Below are 22,187 nucleotides of genomic sequence, written 5' to 3'. Positions count from 1 at the left end.
TTGTGCATTTTTTAAAAAGCATTTAATTAAAAACCTATTCACATGATACATAATAAATTCCTTGAGTTGTTGTTTGATGCAATTCATATCATCATAATATTTTTCACTTAACATATTAATAATATATTAGGATGGATTCTGCGTAATCTGACATATAAGATTCTTTTCATGCTCAAACCTTTCTTGAATTGCTTGGAGCTGATTTACTATATTTAGGAGCTATTAATTGTGCTCATTAGGAAGGACATTAGAATTACATATATTTATCACTTGAAAAGCTACATATTTTGCACTGTAGTGGTTTAAATTTTATTTACTCTATATGTGACTAAAGTATTTGCTCAAATTTTCCATTTTAAAAAAGTTTGTTCCATTTTATGTTGAATAGGCAGCGTATTCAGAATAAATGTTCCACATAATATTTATGTAATCTGGTTCTTTAGCAGCAGACTGGCAAGCAAATTCTGTTTGGATTCCAAAAACTAGGCATCAATCCAAAAGGTAGCTTATTTTTGTCAGCAGATGGGTTTATAAAAATATTTTGTATTTCTACACGGGAAAGATGTGACCTTCATAATTTACTTGGAGTTCTGTTCTCAATTGCATATGGGATATTAGAGATACACAATAACTTATTATGCTGTGTGTTGTATTTGTAAGTGGTATTTTCCACTGACTTGAGGTATTGCTAACTATGGTGTGTTTTCCAGTTATAAATATTGATAGAACAAAGATGGAAATGTTTATAGTTAGAATATTTGATTAGCTTTTCAAATACTTGTGGAATAAAACATTAGCATTTCTAGGAAAAATGTTATTTAGAAAAGACAACAAATCATTAAAATAAATCATGCTTCAACTTTTTTAATTACTTCATCTAGTTCTTGTTTCAGTTATTGCTTTATTTTGATTTCTTTCTGGTAAAGTTAAACTTTATGCTCGGTGACAGGGTACAGTATATAGAACTGTGGTTTACTGCTTATGGTTTGTTGCTCAGATGGTGAAGAAGAAAAACCAACTAGATAAACAGTTTACTGTATTCAATGCCACCAGCCCATGTCAGCTTCTCCCATTAGACTTTATATATTGACTGTTCTTTTCCAAATATCAAGATGTTTAAAATTTAAGGGATAAGCTGTACAGCTAGAATAAACTCTAATTAATATAAACCACCATTTGAGCATTGAAATTGCTGGGCCATAGTTAACCCTGCTGTAAAAGCAAGAACTGCTTTAAAAGCAATCTGAAGAAAAGCATGCAAGAACGTGGATGCTACAGAGAGTAAACAACCACATTATTTTCCTCATAAAAATGTACCTATATAATTCCCTTTGCTATCTTGGAACAAAAATAGTCAGAGATTTCTTGGCATTGAAGATGTAAATAACACAGACTGATCTTTCAGGACTGGATTCAGTGAGCTGAAACAACATTGCCATACCATCCAGGATCATTATTTTAACCTTTAGTAGTAGGAAGAAAAATGTTAATAAATATTGATAACTTGAATAAAACTTCAAATCATTGATGACTTCCAGCTTACAACTCCTGCCTGAATCAAGTAGGGTAGAAAGGGGAATAGGACATGACTTTATGCTTTTCCATTTGAAGTTCTACAAGTGATGGTATGAATAAGGTCTAAGGCCCCGTCTTAGCCTCAAGACAATTCTGGAATTGTTTTCTGAATGTTCACTTGAGTGGTACAATAATCATCCCCACAATGTGTAAAAATTCCATATTCATCAAATTCTGTTTGAAAGCAGTAGAATATATGGTCAACAAAGGACAATTGAACTCTGAACTGTTAAAAATACAAATCAATAATGTAATACCCTTTTTGAAAAACATTGTAGTCAGTCAATCAGAAAAATCCTAATAATGTTCTCTCAAAAGAAATTTGTAACCTATAAGTTTTCCGCCAAAATAGACATGTTTAGCATATGTCCAAAATGTATTGTGTTCTTTCTCTCTCTCCCCCTCCCCCCTCTCTCTTTGCATGTTTGAAGTGTTTGCCAAGGACATAATCTGAACAAGTTCCAGCTTGTGCTCCTGTTCACAAACTGATCATTTAAAATATTCATCTTGTGATAGGTTTTGTATGAGATTGCTTCCCTGAATTTCTGCATTGTTTAAAAGAAATGAATAATAAATAAACATGGTATAAAAATCTAAGTCAGTCTAATGCAAGCTGTTGAATAATTCCTGCTAAAATGTAAAAGTTAATAATTCCTGCTAAAATGTAAAAGTTTAGAAAAGTTAGAAAAGTTAGAAAAGTTAGAAAAGAGCTGTAAACACTTGAATACTCTAAAATCGCAATTATATGGTCCAGAATAACAGGTGTAAAAATCTTCACTCATCCTGTAAAGGTATTCTGCCTTAAATGAATCCAGCTGGCACAAAAAGGCATTTTACATAGTAGGCTATCTCAACTATATAAATGAGAACCCAGTAGCAAAAGTTTCCATTACTTACAGACATTTTCATCTAATTAATGCAATCTTCATAGTAATGAGGGTAGTTATTGCAGAAGAAACTCTTTGACAAAAAAAGCCTTTTTAAATGTCAGCAGAATGTGTCATGTATTTACCATTGTGTGATAATGTCACCATCTTCTCTTTATAACCTTTTATGAAATCCTGGCTATATATAGTTAGCTATAACAATTTTACTTTATATCAATTTATTAAATGTTGCAGTATCAAATATTTTGTGGAAAGTTCAAAATATTGTAATGACTAAGATTCTGGCCTCTGTTATCCAGACTATGTCAAAATATGCCAAATCTTTGGATATGTTGTCACCAGCCAGTGGGTTCCTATGTCCATATAGAAATATCTACTTTAAACTTACTTCAGTGAAATACTCTGACCTATTTAAAGAGGTACCATCTTTTCAGAGATGATCCTTTGACCCAGGGCATGAAATGTAGATAGAATTACTATCTTGTTTTTAAATATTGTATAAGAAGGGGATTGTTTTACACTTTTTCTCCTGTGGTCTGGTGCCCAAATAATCAGAAAAAGTATTATTTTTATGGGTAGTTAACAAAAGTAAAATCTTTTGCTGGTCACAAAACATGTTCACAGAACCCTGACTGTAAGAAGAAGTCAAAAATAACACCTGCAAGTATGTAAATCAATTGCTTGTACACTGGAGTTCAATTCATGTGCTCGTTCAACTGTAGGACAGTTCTTGCTTAAAATGTAAGAAGATAGAGGCACAGCTGTGTGGCAAGCCATTTGTGTAAAACAACTCCCAGTAGCATTGTGGGTTTTCTGTGAAGCCACATCACACAGACAATTTAATCCACAAACTGCATCCCCAAGCAAATGTAAAGCATGGCAGCTTGAGTGCACAAATCTCGGTGAGTGATAAAAGACTCTCTGGATCAAGTAGCAGCACAAAGTTATGCAGATTGGTCTACCTAACAAAACTCAATGGTGAAAGGTTCTACATTTAGACAAGAAAACCCAAATACAGAGGTATGGAATAGGTTGTACCTGGCTCAATAATAGTAACTGCGAGAAGAATCTTGGAGTGGACAATCATTTAAATATGTGCAAGTAGTGTGCTGCAACTGCCAAAAAAGCCAATGCAGTCCTAGGCTGCATTAAGAAATAGAATCAAGATCATGTGAAGTGTATATGCCACTTTACAATGGCTTGGTAAGACCACACTTGGAATACTGCATCCAGTCTTGGTTGCCACAATATAAAAAAGATGTTGATGTTAGATACTGGATTCATTGCTTGATTGATGAGATGAGGCAAGTGAGTTCAGCAAGAAACATTCTTTAATTGGTTGCAGGAACTGAACTGGGAAACAGGGCTCTGAATGCAGCAGCTTATACCCTGGCCTCTAGGCGATGGCCAATATGTTTAAAGCAACCTATTGCCGCCCTAGAAGCAGCCAATGGCAGCGCTGGAGATGGGTTGTCTGAGGAGCTGTGAGCCATTAGCCAGCTTCTCTGCTTGAGCAACCTTCCAGCAATTAACCCCATGTGATATTCCTAAGCAAGACAAAGCCCAATACATTACACCCCTCCCCCTAGAATGTACACACATTATAATAACAGGGGGAATGATTACAGCAATTACAAGTTTTTCAGAGATACAAAAATAATATCCAATGTACACATTTTTCGTACTTGCTAATACAGAGGCTGTCCTGGCTAGCAGCAATCAATGACACATACAACATTATAGCTCAGTTATTTTGGAACAAAATCTTGTAAATATGCAGGAGGCTTGCGAACCCTCATGGAACACCTAGGAGAGCCAGGCACTCTCTGGTCTACCAGCTTGCCCACCAGGCTAGTACACCAGGGTCCATAGGTTCAAGCAAGTCTGGCTGACTCATAATTCTCTGGCTGGCCATTTCCGGTCAGCCCACCCCAGAGTCCAATCTTTCCGCAGAGTTAGCACAGTGACTGTAGTGTTCTGGTTGGATTTCTCCATCAGGGGCCCCATGTTGCACTCCTGTGCTTTGCCCCCCTATGGCCACCTCCCCATTGCTCCAACTGCTTGGGACCTCAGAACATATGGATTGATCGGCCTGGCTGACGGTTTGCGGCCTGTGGATGGGACCTGGGACAAAGTCCTTGCTATGTGGCCATTCTGGAAAATGCTTTCTAAGCTGATCGATATGGCAATGAACAACTCGCCCACCCTCTAGGCCCACTTCATATGAGAGAGTTTTAGTGATTTTCCCTGGCACCCAAAAGTTCCCATGCCCATAGTTCTGGGCCCACACCCTGTCACCCACTTGCAGCCCCCTCAAGGGTTTTGGGTGAGAGACCTCAGCTGCCACCCGGTCTGGGTGCAACCTGTCCAGTTTCGTGATTAGTCGCCTCCCCCAGTGCAGCTCTGCTGGGCTTTTGCCCGTTGCTGTGCACGGTGTGGAATGTTGGAAGAGCAAAAAGTCAGCCAGTCTGTGGCACCAGTCCCCTGTCACTATGCATTTCAATGATTATTTCATGGTGCGTACCATTCATTTGGCTTGCCCATTACTAGATGGGTGAAATGGAGCCGATGTCACATGCCTAATGAGGTTTGCCCTCAGAAAAGCCTGAAATTCTGCTGAAGTAAATTGGGCCCTGTTATCGGACACTATGATATCTGGTAGCCCGTGCGTTGCAAAGAGTTTCCTAAGCACCTGGATGGTCCTAGCAGTAGTCATATTTGTGATTGGTATAACTTCTTGCCATTTAGAGTGGCTGTCGACCACTATAAGAAAGAGCTGTCCCTGAAAGGGCCCAGCGAAGTCGATATGAATCCTCGACCAGGATGTGTATGTCTCCTCCCACCTGTGGATGGGCATGTGCAGCATTTCAGGCCTAGACTGCTGGCATGTGTAACACCCATGAACTTGAGCCTCAATGGCTTTATCTAATCCTGACCACCATAAATAGGTTCTTGCCAAAGCTTGCTAACAATACCCAGATGACCTTCATGAAGCGATTGCAATACTCCTTCCCTTAATGAGGTGGGAACAATGACCCTGTTCCCCCAAAGAATACAACCCTTATGAGCTGAGAGCTCATGTCTCCTTGTGAAGTAGCTCTGGAACTCAGGACCCGGGCTTTTGTCTAGCCACCCCGTGTGTACCCAAGATAGTATACTGCTTAGAGTCTTGTCTGCTGCCATTTCTGCGGCTATGTCCCCTGTGTGAAGGGGAAACTCCGGCAAGACCTGAACGGACAAATCGTGAGCCGCTGAGGCTGGATCTAGCTCGATGTGAGTGTTCTGTACCAGCCTGCTACCGGCCCTGCAGAAAAGGCAGGGACAACCCCTTTTACAAGAAGGCAAGAGGCTGGAATTATGCCTGCCAAATTTATTGCTACAAAAACAAACGGAACAAGACAAACCAAGAAACAGGAGCTTTAAGAAACAGGAACTATCCAAGCGGTTGCCTTCAACAAACCAGCCCTCCCACACATTCCCCTTATATAGAGTTCAGGGTGTGGCTTCTCTCTGCCTCCTTCCGAGGAGCCCCATTACCTTCCTCTGTTTACTCCTAATTGACTGCCTCCTGCGTCAGGCGTCCTTGAACAGGGCCAGCTGTGGGTCATCTTCACCCACGCTGTCAGGCTCACACAGCTGGGTCTCCATGGTGACCAAGTGGGAGGGGCCTGGCTGAGAGCTCTCATCAGCAAGATCTTCAACCCCCTCAGCAAGGTCTTCAACACCCCCCTCCTCCTCTGAGTTGTCCGACCCAACTGCCGAACCCACAGGCTGACCCTGAATCACAACAGTGAGGCAGTGGAAGCCTGCTGAGGCCATCTGCATGGCCCATGTCTTTGCCGAATTTGTGAATTAGCCTGAAACTGTAGGCCAATAAAAAGATGGACAATCTTAACATTCTAGGGGATAGGATGTGGGGTGTATGTCTGTCTGTAGTGAATAACCCCAATAACGGTTTATGGTCTGTGAAGACCATGAAGTCCCTGCCATACAAGTAGTCATGGCTTTTTTTTACCCTAACTACAATGGCCAATGCCTCTTAATCAATTTGTGCATAATTATGCTCTGCATAGGACAATGACCTGGAATAAAAAACAATTGGGACTTGGGTCCCATCACTCTCCAAGTGGCTTAAAACAGCTCCCACCCCATATGGGGATGCATCACATGCAAGGCACACTGGCATCAACTCTTTAAAATGGGTGATCGTTGAACTGGCGGACAATAGGGCCTTCAATGCCTTAAAGCTACTTTCATGTACCTTGGTCCATTTCCAAGCAGTGTTTTTATCCAAGAGCTGGTGTAATGGCTCTGCCACTGTGGCCTTGTTAGGAAGGAACACATGGTAAAAATTTAGGAGGCCTAGGAATGCCTGAAGCTCTCCCTTTGTCTTGGGGCTGAGTGCTATCTGAATGACTTTCAATTTCGACTCGGCAGGCTGGATGCCATCAGCATCGATACAGAAACCCAAGAACTCAGTTGAAGGGACTCCAATGCTACACTTGTTTTTCTTAAGTTTAAGGCCCGCTTCGCAAAATTGTTGAAGGATGGCTCTGAACCTCCTTGCAAGCACCTCAGTGGACTCACCGGTGATGAGCACATCGTCAAAATAGGGGCAGATCCCCTGAATGCCCTTGAGTATCCATGATGCCTTGAAAAATGCCATGGGCTATGCTGACCCCAAATTGCAGGCATTTTACTTTAAATGTCCCCCTGTGGGTTACAATTGTCTGTGCCATGGCTGTGGCCTCATCAACAGGAAGCTGTTGGTAGGCCTGAGCCAAATTTAATTTTGCAAAAATTGTACCACCTTGCAAGGACGCCAGGATGTGGCTTACAACTGGTACCGGGTATTCATGCTGTTTGAGTGCACGATTAATTGTGCTTTTGTAATCGGCACAGATTTGGACCTCCCCATTGGCTTTTAGTGGTGTTATGACTGGGGTCTCCCATTCACCCCCAACTACTGTCTGAAGTATTCCCTGTTGTACAAGTTTATCTAACTCTATGTCTATTTTGTGTTTAAGCGCAAATGGCACCCTACAAGGTTTATTAATCCTGACCGGCACTACAGTAGGATCTAGTTTAAATGTTATTGGTGGGCCTGTGGTACATCCCCAGAGCTGAGTCAAACACATCTGCAAATTCCTCACATACTGTCACTAGACTCGCTACTTGCGTCCGGTTGATACCAGTTACTTGGATGCCTAGTGCATCAAACCAGTCGAGCCCGATTAGGCTCGTTCACTGACCCCCTACTACAACAACATCCAGGTGCCCAGAAAACCCCTTAAATTTAACAGCCAGTGTTGCCTCACCCTTGACTGCAACTCTAGCATTCTGGAAGTCAGTTAGTATAATGTCAGATGGCCTCAGCTTGGCTCATCTCTTGCTGCAATTGCAGATGAAATTAAATGTCTCAAGTGAAATAATGGATATGGCTGAGCCTGTGTCCAGCTCCATGTTGCAGGGGACCCCTTGCAGCTCCACCTGAAGTCTAAACTTTGGCTTAATAGGGTGGTGAGCTCCTGTGCGGCAAATGCTTCTGCGGCTGGAGCAAAACCCTACACTATACTGTCCCAGGGCCCTGGTACCTCTCCTCATTGGAATGTCCGACTGGCAATTTGATTGCCGGTCCCTTTGTCGACCTCTGCAGATGGACGCGATGTGGCCGGTCTTTCCACAGACCCAACACATGGCTGTCCAAAACCTACAGTCCATGCATTGGTGGCAGCCACCACATCCTGGGCACCTAAGGAAGGGATCTGCCTTGTAAGTTGCCCCTTGTTGCTTGTCGCTGTGACTGTTGGTCATTGTGTCTTTGTAGCTTGTTGACTTCTGTGTTGTCTTCTGGGTCTTCCGCGTGTTCAGCATCCTCATGGTAGATGGCTTCCTCATGCTGTGCTGTTTTGGTGGGCCGCATGGCTCGTACAGTGGCGGCTTCGTCCGCCATGAACTCTTTCAGCGCATCTGGGAACGACAGAGTCTCTTTGGCGAAGAGTTTTTGCTGTAACTCTCAATTCTGGAGACTGCAGACAAGCCAGTCTCATAGCCTCTCCTCGATGTCAGAGAACTGGCACAGGCGTGCAGCCTGCCTCAATGCCATGATGAATTCAGACACTGTTTCACCTGGTTGCTGAACCCTCTGTTCGAATGCATGGTGCCAAGCGATTACTGACAGCTTGGACTGGAAGTGGTCTCTTTTCTTCAAGTCCGTGAACTTTATGGACTCCAATGCCGTTGGCGTGAACAAGTTCTCTGCGATGTCAAACGTGGCTGGGCCACACACAAACAGGAGTGTAGCAGCCTTCAGGCCGTCCTCGGCAACTTGATTCGCACGTAGATAGTTCTCAACCCTGGATAGGTACAAAGACCATCTTTCCCGGTGAGCTATATCAAATTCTTCCAGCTTTCCTACCTTTGCCATTTCTGTTGGTCTTCGTGGCTGGGGCTTGTTGTCTTCTTGTCCTTCTCCTCCGTTGCCCAGGGACTGGTCCTCTGTGCGCGTGGTCACTTGCATGGCTGTGCTAGGCCAACCATGGGGGGGAATTGCTTTTCCCACCAGGCGTGTTTGGCCTCTCCCCTAGTGACTCTTCAGCTCAGTTGGAGGAGCAGGATCCCATCCTCGTCACCAGTATTAGATACTAGGTTTGTTGCTTGATTGACGAGACGAGGCGAGTGAGTTCAGCAAGAAACATTCTTTATTTGGTTGCAGGAACTGAACTGGGAAACAGGGCTGAGAATGCAGCAATGTATACCCTGGCCTCTAGGTGGTGGCCAATAGGTTTAAAGCAACCTATTGCCACCCTAGAACCAGCCAATGGCAGTGTTGGAGACAGCTTGTCTGAGGAGCTGGGAGCCATTAGACAGCTTCCCTGCTTGAACAACCTTCCAGCAATTAACCCCATGTGATATTCCTAAGGAAGACAAAGCCCAATACATTACAGTTGAGACTCTAGAAAGATTGCAGAGAAGAGCAACAAAATGTTTAGGGGACTGGGGCTAAAACATACAAAGAATGGTTGCAGAAATGGGTATGTCTAGTTTAATGAAAAGAAGGACTAGGGGTGACTTGATAGCAGTGTTCCAATATTTGAGGTGCTGTTACAAGGAAGAGGGGACAATCTATTCTCCAAAATACCCAAAGGCAGGATAAATAGCAATGGATGGAAACTAATCAAGGAGAGCACCAACTTAGAACTAAGAAGCAATTTCCTGACAATTAGAACAATTAATTAGTTGAACAAGTTGCCTCAAGAAATTGTGAAGTTCCAAATCTGTAGATTTTAAAGAAGAGATTCAGACAACCATTTGTCTGAAATGGTATAGTTTCCTGCTTGAGTAGTGAGTTGGACTGGAAGAACTTCAAGAGCCCTTTCAACTCTATTATTTTATTATTCTGTTAGATTGTCTGGTAAGAATATCTATCTGGAAGAGAGCAACAACTGGAAAAAAGACCCAGCATATTCTTTTTCTCATAAACCCAATTCCTGTGTTTATTCTGGGACCATATATAAGACTTGCTATTTCTATCTGCAGATTCATTTGATATATATTTAGTCTCTCTCTTTTTTACCTCATTGTTTCATGTTTTGAGATATGTAGGTATAAGGAGGCTGTTTTATCACCTGCTCAATTTATATCTTAAAATAAATCCACAAGATGAAATTAATTCAAGGATGTTTCAAATTAATTAGAACACAGTCATTTTATTTTCTTTGAAAAAGAAAAGGCCTGGTTTATTCCTTGGATCTAGATACTAGTATGGCATAGGATTTCAGAGCTGATTCCAAATATTCTATGGCTATGCACTTTGCAACAGGAATTGTGCTATCCTGTGAAGACCCAGCTGCTATGATGACATATAGGTACATCCTATGTTTGTTCTTCTATGCACTCTTAAACACCATTTTGGAATCAAATCCAAAGCACTGTTCTATACTGCTACACCAAACAAAAAAACATTGCAAAGATAACTTCTTGTATAGGGTTCTTATATACAATTCACTAATTATCTGATTGGAAATGTCTCAGCAACCATAGAGAACTCAACAACTTAGAGAACATAAACACAGGACATTGCCTTCACCCATCACAGAAGAAACTATACCTGTGAATTCCTGTTCCACCAAGCATTATCTTGTCTTCTGGCACAAACTGTTCCTTGTATTCATTTGTAGCAACTTGTAAGTTTAGAAGTGGAATCCCAAATCTGCTTTTCCCCCAAGGCAACTGAACTTTCTTGTTTTTCTTTGAAGACATTTCACTTCTCATCTAAGAAGCTTCTTCAGCTCTGACTGGATGGTGGGGAATGGAAAGATTTATACTCCTGCAGACAGCTGTTCATTTTCATTCTTTTAATTAATCATTAAAGCTAGCTGGAGCTTATCTATGTCTTCAGGGTCACCTGACTAATTCAAATGAGTGTGGAGCCTTCTTGGAATTGTTGAAAGGACTCTGTTGTAGATTGGAGATAGATGATACCGATCCCTTCTCCTCTGTTGAGAGAGAGCTGTTCAATTTTGACATAGCTGTCCAACCTTTAGTCCAAATTTAGTCCAATTTAGTCCTCTCTGTCCAAAATATGGCCTTTGCCTTCTCCTGATGGGTTTGTTCTCCTATTTTGTGCCATATTGGATGGTGGGGATAGTTTTATCCTTTGGGTGGATAAAACACCCAAACACAAATTGAGCAATGTGGTATATGCAGTACAATGTAGTGAGCTATGTGCATATCTGTACAGTGGTAAAACAAAACAACTTCATAAACGTATGGCAAAACATAGGAAAACAAACCCATTAGGAGAAGAGTCAGCAGTTAATCTCCATTTAAGAGACAAAGGCCACTCTTTTGAAGATAACCATGACCTGGATGACTGAAAATCTCCATAGACATTTAGAAGTAAAAACTTCCTATGACTTTAGGCTCCTCTGGGCACACACACTTTCTTGGGGGAGAGGTGTCACTAATCTTTAGGGTCATTTGCTTTTTGGAAGACATTAAGTCCAGTAAAGTCATAGAATATGAGCAAAAATGCCTCCATGGAGTTGGTGTCACAGTAATTTGGATGGATGGCAACAGATATATGTGTGCATGCACATGGTTGCATGTAGGGATTGGAACCTCTTTAGCTGCTGTTTCTACCCCAGAGGTATTTCATGGGACTATAGAGAAAGGGAGTGGGGAAATTGTAACCATTAAGATAAAGCTGTCCAATCAGCCATGTTTTCCCAGCTATGGATGTTCAGGCATAGCAGTATCTGATCACTGGAGCTCTACAAGCACAATTTTTAAGCCATCTGGTGTTATATTTTAATGTGTACCCAAAAGATCATTATACATTTATGAAAATATACTCCCTCATGGAAATTACATGTTACAATGCTTAATCTCTGGAGGGGGAGGAGATAGCTTTATGAAAGAAATAAAAAGCATGTAAGTGATTTTCTTTGATCTCACTGAATGATTCAACTGTGAACTTGGGAAGATTTTCAAGGAACTGCTCTTCCCTTAATATCTGAAGAAACTGAGGTATTATGAGAGGAAGAGTGTAATTTGGTAAACCCCTTCATAGACTGGCAGCTGCTTAGCTGAATCCTGTACTTCCCCTTCCAAAGGAGAAGAGAAATGTGGTATAAGCAGCTCTTCAACTATTACCCTGAACAGCAAGGTTTCAACCTTGCATTATGCATTGCAGCACTAACTCTGTGGAGGCATTTTTGACTCGTATGCTGGGGCTTTACTGGAGATGATGAAATATGTGTTCAAACATATTCAATGGTCTTATGAAAAACCATTGTACACATTTCAAAATGTAATGCTGCAGTATCTAATCTGATAACAGTGAACAAGCAGCTTTACTAGGGACAAAAAAGGTGGCAGTTCTTCTGCTCTCATTATTTCATTTCCAGAGAGTGGCCGCGCACAAAAAAGTGTTTTGCTTATCTATCCTTGGTACACAAAGAAAAGAAAAGCAAGAGGAAATGATTCCCCTGATGCCAGTTCTCCAAACTCAATTCTGCTCACTCTGTGGGCTCAGAAAACTGACTCCAAAGGAAGTGTTCCCCACTCTGCCTCTCTCATTTCCCCACTTCATATGCAAACAGAATCCATTTATTCAGCTTGTTGAAGTAGGAAGCACAATCCACATTCTAAAGGCAGCCTACTTTTCTGCCAGCTTCTGCACTGGTAAACAATAGTTTAAAAAATAGCAGTTTGAGCCAAAGCTGCAAATATCAATATGCATAATAATGTCCAGACCTAGCTTCATGTAATTTGCTGCAGATAATTGAAACAAACCAAACTTTTGGATTTATTTCAAACATATGGAATTTGATCTTTCATATTTTATAAAACACTATATTGACATTTTGCAATTGTTTCTCCACCTTTCGATAATAGAGAAATCTCCCTTAGGGTGATAGAGCTAATAAATAATTTATCTAAGCACTCTGGAAATGTATGATCTGATCTGCGGCCCACTTTGCATTATACTCAAGGCTATTGTTTATTCTCTTAAACAATGAGTCAAACAGTGGGTTGATAGTAGCACTTGTCCTCCAGTTCGAATTCTAGCACAATGTCAAAACAACAGTGATGTATCATTTATAGACATATGAAAGAACAACTGGACTACAAGTAATATCAGGCTACAGGGAATGAAAACTGAGCAGAATATCTTCATCAAGTATGAAAGGAGCAGGGAAGTAATTTCTAGAGTGAAACACACTGAGAGTTATCATCTGACTGAGCTCAGTAATAAGGTGATGTCTCTACTAGAGTGTTTCCATTTGATCCACATCATTTCCAGGTAAAAGGGTCAATAGCAGCTAGTGGGTGATATGAAAAATCACTGTCTAATAGCATAGAAACACATAAATGATAATAGATTGTGCAATATCCAACAAATAAGATGGGTAAATATTGTCATAGATAATCACCCATGTAGATTTTTTTATTTTCTTTTTTCTTTTCTATATCAATTAAAATTCAGATGGGGAGGAAATCACTGACTCATGCTGATTTAAATACAATGGTTGATAGAAGTTTAGTTGATGTATTCTATTATAATGACCTAAGGGACACGGTGGCTCAGTGGGTTAGGAGGCTGAGCTTGTCGATCAGAAGGTTGGCAGTTTGGTGGGTCGAATCCTGAGTGCCGCGTAGCAGAGTGAGCGCCTGTTACTTGTCCCAGCTTCTGTCAACCTAGCAGTTCGAAAACACGTAAAAATGCAAGTAGAAAAATAGGGACCACTCCGGTGGGAAGGTAACAGCGTTCCGTGCGCCTTTGGCGTCTAGTCATGCCGGCCACATGACCACGGAGACGTCCTCGGACAAGCGCTGGCTCTTCGGCTTTGAAACGGAGATGAGCACCGGCCCCTAGAGTCAGAAATGACTAGCATGCATGTGCGGGGGAACTTTTACCTTTTACTATTATAATGACTGTTTTCCATTCTGTGCAGTCTGACAACACAGTCAGGATCTCTGAAGAGATGTTATCTATGAAATGAGTACTGATACGTATTTACTCTTCCTGGTTTCTATAGGAAAGATGGATGGACTGGTAGAATTGGTTAATGGAGAACAAGTCTGTTAAAAAGTTCTTTTGATGACTTTTATTTAAAATGCCAGTCTTAATATAAAGAGGCAAAATAGATGCATTAGGTCCTGTAGATAAATAATCAACACTGCATTCCTGAAAGTGTTTTGTACTGTAGGGACTTCTGGGAGATGAAAAAAAAAAAGACTGGAGGAATGCACTTACTTCTAGGTCTCAGCTTGCCTATCTTTGCCCTAATGGATGAATTTGCATTTCAGAATAAACCCAAAGAAACCAATAACCTTGTAGCTTAACCCAATAACTAAAACCAATCTAAGTAACATTTCTCTCAACATTCTTTGGGCAAATATTGTCAAAAGATGCTCTATATAATTGTGGAGGAATCAGGCGGTCTTGAGCACGTTATCTGGACTGAGTTCGACCCTGTTTCCCCTGATGATGTGGACAGGATCATGGGGAGACTGAGCTCCACCACCTGTTTGTTGGATCCGTGCCCCTCCTGGCTAGCTTATGCGGCTCGGGAGGGAACACGAGGCTGGTTCCATGCAGTAATAACTGCTTCTTTGAAGGAGGGTGTCTTCCCTGCCGCCTTGAAGGAGGCGGTGGTGAGACCCCTCCTCAAGAAGCCTGCTTTGGACCCGGCTGTTTTAAACAACTATCGTCCAGTCTCCAACCTTCGCTTCCTGGCGAAGGTTGTTGAGAGTGTGGTGGCGCATCAGCTCCCTCTGTTCCTGGAGGAAACTGATTATCTGGACCCGTACCAATCGGGCTTCAGGCCTGGACACAGCACGGAGACGGCATTGGTCGCGCTGGTGAATGATCTCTGGAGGGCTAGGGACAGGGGTTGCTCCTCTGTCCTGGTCCTATTAGACCTCTCAGCGGCTTTCGATACCATCGACCATGGTATCCTGCTGCGGCGTCTCAGGGGGCTGGGAGTGGGAGGCACCGTTTTACGGTGGTTCTCCTCCTACCTCCGGGGCCGCTCGCAGTCGGTGTTGACAGGAGGGCAGAGATCCGCCCCGAGGTCTCTCATTTGTGGAGTCCCTCAGGGGTCGGTTCTCTCGCCCCTCCTGTTCAACATCTACATGAAGCCGCTGGGCGAGATCATTCGTGGTTTTGGGGTGGGGTATCACCAGTACGCTGATGATACCCAACTTTTTCTTTCCACCCCGAACCAACCCAGTGATGCCCTCTCCGTGATGTCCCGGTGCCTGGAGGCGGTTCAGGTCTGGATGGGGAGAAACAGGCTTCGTCTCAATCCCGCCAAGACTGAGTGGCTGTGCATATCGGCGTCTCGGGTTAACCAAGTTATTCCACCTCTAACGATGGGGGGTGAGGTGTTACCCCCCGTTGATAGGGCTCGCAACTTGGGCGTCCTCCTGGATTCACGGCTCAATTTTGAAGATCACATAGGAGCCGTGACCAGGGGGGCTTTTGCACAGGTTCGCCTGGTGCGCCAGTTGCGCCCCTATCTGGACCGAGACGCCCTACGCACAGTCACTCATGCGCTTGTGACCTCCCGTCTGGACTACTGCAACGCTCTCTACATGGGGCTGCCCTTGAAGACCACTCGGAGGCTTCAACTGGTGCAGAATGCGGCCGCGCGAGTTGTAATGGGGGTTTCCCGATACTCCCATGTAACACCTCTACTCCGCGAGCTGCATTGGCTTCCGGTTGCCCTCCGGGTGAAATTCAAGGTGCTGGTTATCACCTATAAAGCCCTACATGGCCTGGGTCCGGGTTATTTGAGGGAACACCTGCTGCCGGCATCAAATGCCCTTCGCCCAGTGCGCTCCCACAGGGAGGGTCTGCTCAGGGTTCCGCCGGTGAGAGATTGCCGGCGGGTGACACCCAGGGATAGGGCCTTCTCGGTGGGAGCGCCTGCCCTCTGGAACCAGCTGCCGGTAGAGCTGAGGACTGCTCCTGACCTCCGATCATTCCGCCGGGGCCTGAAGACCTGGCTCTTTGAGCTCTCGGGCCCAGGCTGAGGAGAAAATTTTAACTGGGGTTTTAATCTACAGGGTGAATTTAATGCTTTTTTAATTGGTTTTAACTTTTGTATGTTTCGATTTTAATTCCCTGTAAACCGCCCTGAGTCCTCAGGGAAAGGGCGGTATACAAATGCAAATATTAAATTAAATTAAATTAATTGTGCTGTGTGATTCTACTGTCATGTTCTACTTTTGCACTTAAAAACAAGTACAAGAAGCCACATAGCCAAGCAAAGTCTATAAGCAATCTCAGTTACAACACTTAAATTACTGCCATTCATTGTATTTTCAGATTAATGAATGATACCTGAGTTCTGACACTTAAAAAGGATTATTGGAATGGTTGAATGTCAAGAATGAAAGGATGGCTGACTTTCTGGGCTTGCGTGTTGCTGCTAAACTTCCTTTTAAAGATGAATTATGAAAAGATTTATGAAGCTGTCATGCCAGTGTCTGTCAAATATTGCAGTAATCTAGCTGACACATGACTAAACTAAAATATTTACGTAATGGCCAGTGGTATAGACTTAAACAGAATGAAAGACTAAAGTTTGATTTGGCTACATTTATCCAGTTCATTTGAGATCCGGCATACCAGTTCTATTAAATTTATAATGGAATGTAAAGTATAATCTAAATTTACATTAACTGAAAAATAAACACATTTTCTCCATTTTCATCCATTTAGCGCATTAGCAAATATGTTTTGTTCTCCCTTTTTTAAAATTGGATTTGGATTCCATTATTATAGAAGAGACTGTTTCGGTGTATTTTAAAGGATCTCTTGTTTATTTGCTTTTTTAAGTTGAAAAATGTGGGGAAAAGATTTCAGAGATTGATTAAAGAAACAGAGTCTAAATCAATATAAAAGATTATTTGAAATGATACACAATAATAATATTTCTGAGGATTGAGAAAATGCTACACCCATGAAACTATTGCTGGATGAGCCACTTCAAGGAAATTGAAAGCTCAAGTGGTTAAATGTGATTACGTTGTAATAAGGTAACATTTTAAGAACATTATTAATATTGCAAAAAGCAAAGTAGGGCATGCAATATAAGCATTGACTAAATGTCTTTCATTAATCAAAAGGCATTTGACTGTAATGTTCTGCAGGCTCTAAATAGTCAACATAAGAGTGGCCAATCATTGAAACAATAGCTTCTCCAATTCTGAAACTCAAGTATGGCAGCATCAACTTGGGCATGACCATAGAAACACTATGTAAACAAAAAAGTAAGAATATTAATGTGAACCTATAGTAATATTTACTTGATGGTATGTGTTAATGAAAAGATCAGATACTCTAATAAGCCAGTTTAGTGTATTATTTAAGTCTAAGTTTAATATCTATCTATCTATCTATCTATCTATCTATCTATCTATCTATCTATCTATCTATCTATCTATCTATCTATCATGTATCTGTCTCTACCTACCTATCTACCAACCCAACTATCTATCTTTATTTATACAAATTTGTACACCCTGCAATCATAGAACATAAGGCAGTTTATAATAAAATAGTATTTTTTTAAAAAATCACATTTGTCCTGTGAAAGCTTCCAATTAAAAGAATAATTTTGTTCTATTTCTTAATGGATCTAATGGTAATAATATAAAATAACTTACTAAATAACAAGTATCAGATCACTGAAGGCTATTAACTGAAAAAAATGTAATGCATATGTGTTAATTAGTATGGGTGAATATACATTCAGATGAGAAATTATACAGACTTAACCACATACTGTATATGTTAATTATTCATTAATGCTACTAATTAGGACGAAGTGAAACCATCCAAGAAAATAAACTAGTAAAAATGAAAGTTGATTCCTCTCCTGTAAGAAAATTTATATGACATTTATAACCTATTTTTCTGACACTGGTTCTGTGAGTTTAAGGTCTTCACAATACAAGAAGAAATTTATTAAGCAAAACTTCTATTTCTTCATTACTATTTTAGAAAATGCTTTACTTGTTTTTCAGCTAAAGTCATACAACAAACCTAAATTATTAGAGAATAGGAATATCAGTATGAATTAGGTAAAAATAATTTCAAAGAGTTTATTTGATTCAGAACTGTGATTTGATTCAAAAGCTGAACCAATTTGATCTGCACTATAAACTTGAAAGGTAGAATTGATTTGTCCTAAAATTTAATTTAACAAACGTGCATTTATATATGCAGAAGACCATGAAAACTCCAAGTCAAGTTGGAGAAATCTGGTTAATTAATTTGTTCCTGCAATTTGAAAAGTCCAGATTAAGGGTGTATAATTTAGGACAGTTTGGCTATGTAAAACCTCCCAACCCAATTTTAAGCACCTTACCAAAGACTACATTTGAGTTTTTTAAGTTTAAGTCATTCATATCATGCATTTCCTTATGGCATAGTATTGGCTTTTCCAGTTGACAGTTTCACAAGGAAAAAAAAAGAAAAATTAAAAGGATGGTAGATAGTAGATGTGAGGATCTAAAGTGGAGATGAATTTAAATTATTCCAAAACTAATTCACTGATTAGTAGTGTAGTTGGAGCCTCATTCAAGAAAGAAAGAAAACATACCTCAAGTTTCAACATCAATTTAATCAGCTTGGTAAAGGACAATGTCAACAAAATCAACTTTCATTTTCTTTAGCAATATAATTTTTAACAAAAAAAAATCTCAGCCCTCAGTTCCTATTTTTGTCATTTGAACTGAAAAATTACAAATTATATAGAAAGCAGGCTGAAAGCAAGATGAGAAGTAGACAAAGGGAAAATAAACATGTATAAATTTTTCATCCCTAAGTCATTTATAGATCTGATTTTGTGTCACCAGATAAGTATGCTTTTACTTATTCATTCAAGTTATTAATAAATTGCTAAAGAGTATAGTACCCAGGAATAAACCATGAGGCATCCCACATGATTTGATTCAGAACCATTGATCTTTCAAGTCATTTTTGTATCTATTTAATTTTGCTATCTAGCTAAAATCCACTAGCTTACTAATAAGAATGTCATAAATACTTCATCATGTGCTATGCTGAAATCAAATTTTTCCACCTATTTCCACAATTAATCAAGAAACTTTTTCAATTTGAAAATTGAGGTAAAATTTATGTTACAGATAAATTTAAAGTTTAGCCTTTTCATATCCTTGTTGTGTTCTGGTAATAATGGTAAATCCTCATGCATTGATTTTTGGGAAATTTTTAGAAAAGGCAAATAGTGATAATATGTGAAATCTTATAGTGATTATCAGACATCAAATCATCTTATATTTCTCGGGATTCCTTTTTTCCTTCCTTAAAATAAGAATATTTGCCCTTTTATCATCTGCATTTCAGTCATTTCCTAAGATTGTTCAAGGAAACATCAAAAAGTTCCTTCAGTTCCCAGTGATGCCATCTAGCTCTGGCAATTAATTATAAATTAATTTCTGTCAAGTTCATGCTTTAATCTTGTTCCTTCTTGCAGCTCTTCAGGAGTATTTCTGTGTTTTCTTTGTTGCATGTTACAATGTTTCTATCTCCAATGGTCAGCAGTTAGAATAGAATATAGCTGGAAGGTACCTTGGAGGTCTTCTAGTCCAGCCCTATGCTCAAGCAGGAGAATCTATACCATCTCAGACAGGTGATTGTCTAGTCTCTTCTTAAAATCTCCAATGATGGAGCTCCACGATTTCTGGAGACAAGCTGTTCCACTGGTTGATTGTCTTCACTGTCAGGAAGTTTCTCCTTAATTCCAGGTTGCTTCTCTCTTTGATCAGTTTCCAACCATTGTTTCTCATTCTTCCCTCTGGTGCTCTGGTGAATAACGTGACCCCCTCTTCCTTGTGGCAGCCCCTCAGATACTGGAATACTTCTATCATGTCTCCCCTATTTCTTCTTTTCTTTAGACTAGCCAAACCCAAGTCCCGTAGCCATTATTTGTATGTTTTAGTCTCCAGGCCTTTGATCACCTCAGTTGCTTTTTGATTTTTTTTCCAAACTCTCAACATCTTTTTTGTGATATGCTGACCAAAATTGGCTGCAGTATTCCAGGTGTGATTTTACTAGGGTTTTATAATACTTCGTAGTATTTTGATTCTACGCCTCTATACAACTCAGGATTGTTTATTAGCTTTTTTGGTTGCTGCTGCACACTTCTGGCTCATAGTCAAGTGATCATCCACTAGGACTGCAAGGTTCCTCTCATGGTTACTGTTTTTAAGCCAGGTCTTGCCCAATCTGTACTTGTACCTTTGATTTTTCTTGCCTAAATGTAAAACTTTGCTTTTCTCCACATTGAAACTCATTTTGTTGGATACGGCCTATTGTTTAAGTTTGTCTAGATCCTGAGTTTGTCTTCTGGGGCGTTGGCTACTTCTGTCAGTTTGGTGTCATCTGCAGATTTGATAAGTTCCCCTTCAATTCCCTCAACTAAGTCATTTATGAAGATATTGAAGAGTACTGGGCCTAAGACGGAGCCTTGTGGTACCCCCATTGAGGACTACTTATTGAGTACAGTTTATCAGCCCGCTACATATCCATCTGGTGGTGATGTTGTCTATTCCATCTTTTTCTAGCTTGCCAAGGAGTAGGTTGTGGTCTACTTTATCAAATTCCTTACTGAAATCTAAGTATACTATGTCCACAGCATTTTGCTGGTCTACTAGTTTAGTCACTAGTAGACCAGCTATAGTTTCTTTTCGTGTGAAGACTGATGCAAAGTATGAGTTAAGCAGCTCTGCTTTCTCCCTGTTGCCTGTTATTTTCTTGCCATCTTCTCTCTTTAGTGGTCCTACAGTTTTCTTAATATTTTTCTTGTTAATATGTTGGAAGAAACTTTTTTTATTATCCTTGATTTCTGTTGCAAGTATATTGATTCTTTTCATTTTTAACATCTTACAGTAAGAAGCTCTTCTTATCTGTTTTAGCAGACTTCATCAATTTCAGCATATTCTGCATTCTGTGTTGGTTTCCCATCACTATGTCCAAGTTGTAGGCCACTTGTAAGTACTCTTCTTCTTCAATTCCTAATCTGTTTTTGTTCCCTTCTACTTCCCATGCTAACCACATTTTTTCTTATTAGATTAGATTCTTATTAGATTGTTTGCAACTTTATATTTTTCAGTAGGTGATCTTTTTTATTATAAATATTTTATTAATTTTCTAATTTTACAATCATAAGTACTTAATAAGCAACGTGTTGTCTGGGTCTATTAGTAATTCAGTGGTACATATTAACTTTCTCAGTCTAGTCCAATACTACACCATCCAGTGCTTCCTTGGTCCTCTTTTCTTCTGGTAGTATGCATTTTTTTCATACTGGGCAAATACAATTCTTGTTACTGTTAATACATATACAATTAAATATAGACATCTTCATCATATTTTTCTGGCATTATACACAATATCGATAGTATCAATTTATAATATCTTTTCTAGACAAAATATATCTCAATTGCATTTGCACTTAAAATCCATTTATTCAATCAATATCCTGTTTTTCCCACTTTTTTAAAATTTTAATTTCCAATCAATGTTCAAAATATCTATATCACTTATGATTTTCTTATAATAAATTATATTTGGGTAACAAAAAGCTTCCCTTATTCAAACCCTTTTAGAATTTTCATATTTCCCATGTCATAACAAAGTATAATATTCTAGTTACAAATCCTATCCTTCTAATTATAATAATGCTTTTATTTCTAACAGCTATCTATTTTCTTATCCATATTCAAACATCTGTTTAATAGTATAATATCCCATATAAGAAAATCTCTATTTTCTTCAGTCTTACTCTAGCTTTCTTCCTTTTCCCAAAACTTTCCAAGCCAGTACATTTAAATCATCAAGAAGTTCTTCCTCTGTTTTTTGTATATATTTTTTGGAATGAGGAAAGAATTTGATTGAAGTGTTTTTGGAAGAATGCTCAACTCATTTATATTCATTAAACAGCATCCATCCTCCTCCTTCAGTTTTTTTTTCATTTCTTGTTTGTCAATATTCACCATTTCTGCTAACAGCTTTATCATCCATTTGATCAGCTCTTCTTCCTTATCCTCAAATTTGTTCTGAGATCTTGACAAATACAGTGTCTTTTCCATTTCTGATGTTATCACTGCATCTTCTAATTTTTCATTTGTCTGTATCTGTCTGTTAATTCCTCCATCTTTGGATCTATTTCTTCTAAT

Source organism: Vipera ursinii, assembly GCF_947247035.1.
Source record: "Vipera ursinii genome assembly, chromosome: 7".
NCBI lineage: Eukaryota > Metazoa > Chordata > Lepidosauria > Squamata > Viperidae > Vipera > Vipera ursinii.
Note: the sequence above shows the minus strand (reverse complement) of the source record.